Source organism: Pongo abelii, chromosome 3 (assembly GCF_028885655.2).
Source record: "Pongo abelii isolate AG06213 chromosome 3, NHGRI_mPonAbe1-v2.0_pri, whole genome shotgun sequence".
NCBI classification, from domain to species: Eukaryota; Metazoa; Chordata; class Mammalia; order Primates; family Hominidae; genus Pongo; species Pongo abelii.
The window spans coordinates 125,529,306-125,532,624 of record NC_071988.2 but is presented as its reverse complement, the minus strand read 5'-3'; the positions used below and the strand labels follow the sequence as shown (position 1 = coordinate 125,532,624).

Genomic DNA, 3,319 nt, shown 5'->3' with positions numbered 1-3,319 from the left:
GCCTAAGCCTCCTGAGTAGCTGCAATTACAGGCACATGTTAACACACCGGGCTAATTTTTGTATTTTCAGTAGAGACAGGGTTTCACCATGTTGGCTAGGTTGGTCTAGAAATCCTGACCTCTAGTGATCTGCCTGCCTTGGCGTCCCAAAATAATGATATTACACCCGTGAGCCACCATGCCTAGCCGTTGGTGACTTTTTTGAACTTAGTTTGTATAGTTTGTATTATTTGTTGTATGCGGCCACTAAAATCTATGTTCCATTAGCTTAGTGATCAGCAAGTGATTCAACAGAAGTTATCTAAAGTTTTCAAAACCAGACAAAATCTTCCAGTCATTGTATATGGGTTCTGTGGGTAAGTTGAGGCATGCTTTCAACTCTCAGACAAGCAGTCTATAATTTTGTTTTAGCCTTCTCTTCTTGCGTGTACAGAATCCGAAGGTTTAACAGAGGAGAGATCTTAAGGCTTTTTAAGTTTTTTTTGAGCATGCACCCAGCCCTTGGCATGTCATGGCCTTTTAGATTCTTGGGATATATGGAAGATCATTTATATATATGTATGTATATATAAATATATGTATATATGTGTATGTATATATAAATAATATATGTGTGTATATATATACACACGTATATATAAAATATTATATATAAAAATATATATAGAGAAAATATATATATTTTTTTACCTCAAATCATCTCATTCTCAAGTCTTTCATTCCAAGCTTTTGGTTTGTCTATTTTTTTTTCAACTTTTATTCCTTTCCACAGGCAGCAGTAGCTAATACACTTTCTTTTAAATATATTTGACAAATGCTCTCTCACTAGCTGCTTCATCACTAGTAGAGTTCCAAGTGGGATAAATACAAGTCCTTTGAAGAGTTCCCAGACAGATCAAGAGAAGCAATTACGATTCTTTAAGAATCTAGTCTGTTTTGCTTTATTTGGCATTAGAAAAGTATAGTAGAAATGGGCTGTTGTCTGAAAAACTACTTCTGAACTCAGGAGTAGTTTTGGATCACAGTAAGATAACATAAAACTCTCTTATTCAGATTATTTTCTCCACCTTGATTAAGCATTCACCTAGTTGTTGGAAATTTCTGTGAATCTGAAGGGTTCTGCTACAGTCAATTCTGAAAGTTTTTCCCAGTTTCTTTACTCATTTTGTGGAGTAACAAGATTTTTGGAGTTTCCTACTCCATCACTTTTGCTGATGTCGCTTACAAAAGTTTTAAATGCCTTTATTTTTAGTTGGTTTTGGTTACCAATGATTTGCTAGAACATTAAGTTTTCAATAGTTTAGAACGCAGTTGTTATAAGGAAGATTAGATCAGGGGATAGTTGTCATTCAAGTGCTTTCAAGTACCAGGTGATTTGGTAATGTGTGAGGCAGGATGGAAGGAGGGAGAAAATAGGAAGTGAAAAGATCATTGATGAGCTTCAGAATATTTCCATTGTAAACAATTTCAAATCCAGTTAAAAATACTACATCCAGTGTAAATTATAAATAAATACATAAATTAATAAATACGTAAACTGAATTTTGTCTGTGAATTGCCATTTTTGGCATAGATCATGGTTAATGTGTGATAAAAATTTTCAATGATTTTTTGCAGTTTAGGTATTATTTGTAACATTTTAATATTCCTCACTTATAATGACTTTCTCATTTTAAGAGCAGAGATTGTGGTATCCTAAAACTTTAGCATAGTTTATGTGTGACAGTTAAAAAAAAATCTTCCACATCATGCACAGGTTGATTTGAAATTGCACAATTTGTTCAGTCCATGTTATCTGTCTAGTTATAATTAATACACAGATTATTCCTTTTAAAAACAGTTTGCACACCAACATGGCACATATATAAATATGTAACAAACCTGCACATTGTGCATATGTACCCTAGAACTTGAAGTATAAAAAAAATTAAAAAAATAGTTCAACTACTTTAATCGTAGATTTAAGTTCGAAGAAGAGAGGATTCTTTTAAACAAAGCAATGATTTAAAGTCCCATCATCAAATTGTGTCTTGTTCAAAATGTCAATAAAGAAAAGTACCTTCTCTGTCCTTTCTTTTAAAAAATAGATTTTTTTAAAAGTTTTATCTTCACAGCAAAACTGAATAGAAAGTACAGAGAGTTCTCCTATGTTCTCTCCCTGCCACATACAGCTTCCCCCACCATCAATACCTCACACCAGGGTGCTACATTAGTTATAAGCATTGAACCAACACTGACACATCATTACCACTCAAACTCCACAGTTTACATTAGGATGCACTCTTGTTATGTATTTCATGGGTTTTGAGAAATATATAATGACAGGTATCCACCATACAGAAGAGTTTCACTGCCTTAAAAGTCCACTGGGCTCCACCTATTCATTCCTCCCAGCTCCCTCCCTAGGCAACCACTGATCCTTTTAGTCTCCATACTTTTGTCTTTTTTAGAATGTCATATAGATGTAATTATGCAGCATGTAGCTTTTCCAGATTGGCTTCTTTCACATAGTAATATGCATTTAATTTTTGTTTATATCTTTTTATGGCTTGGTTGCTCATTTCTTTTTAGTATTGAATATATTCCATTATCAGATATACCAGAGTTTCTGTATCCATTCACCTGTTAAAGAGCATCTTGCTTTCATCCAAATTTTGACAATTATGAATAAATCTGCTGTAAACATATGTGTGCAGATTTTTTTGTGGACTTAATTTTCAATCCATTTGGGCAAATATCAAAGGGTACCATTGCTGGATCATATGGTAAGAGTATGTTTAGTGTTATAAGAAATTGTCAAAATGTCTTCCAAAGGGCTGAACCATTTAGATGCCCACCAGCAATGAATGAGAGCTTCTACTGTTCCACATGTTTGCCAACATTTAGTGTTGTTAGTGTTTTGGTTGTTAGTTATTCTAATGAGTGTGCAGTGATATCTCATTGCTTTAACCTGAAATTCTTTAATGATGTATGGTGTTTAACATCTTTTTATGTGCTTATTTGAAAAATAGAAAATGTGTTACAAATTTGTCATTCTTGCACAGGGGATATTCTAATCTCCCTGTGTCACTTCAGTTTTAGTCTATGTGATTCCAAAGTGAACACTGTTATGTTTTTTTTCGATTTCCAAGTTAAAGGATGGCTTAAAACAAACAAGTAATAGGCAGTGATTATATGACCTGGAGTTTGCCATTGATGGAAGAGCCATGTCTGTTTGGAGCCAATGGAGTTTGCGACTGATGGAAGAGCTGTGAAATAGAAATGAGATCAGAAACCTGTGAATGGAGCAAACAGATTAAGAGACATGTGGGAATACAGA

General features: G+C 33.9%; 1 non-coding gene across 1 annotated transcript; it reads right to left on the bottom strand.

Moving 5' to 3' along the window:
* Nucleotides 1-3,003: 3,003 nt before the first annotated feature.
* LOC112133241 (U6 spliceosomal RNA) lies at nucleotides 3,004-3,105 on the bottom strand. Its single transcript, XR_002914918.2, has one exon. It is a non-coding gene; the product is annotated as a U6 spliceosomal RNA (small nuclear RNA).
* Between the last annotated feature and the right edge of the window lie 214 nt (nucleotides 3,106-3,319).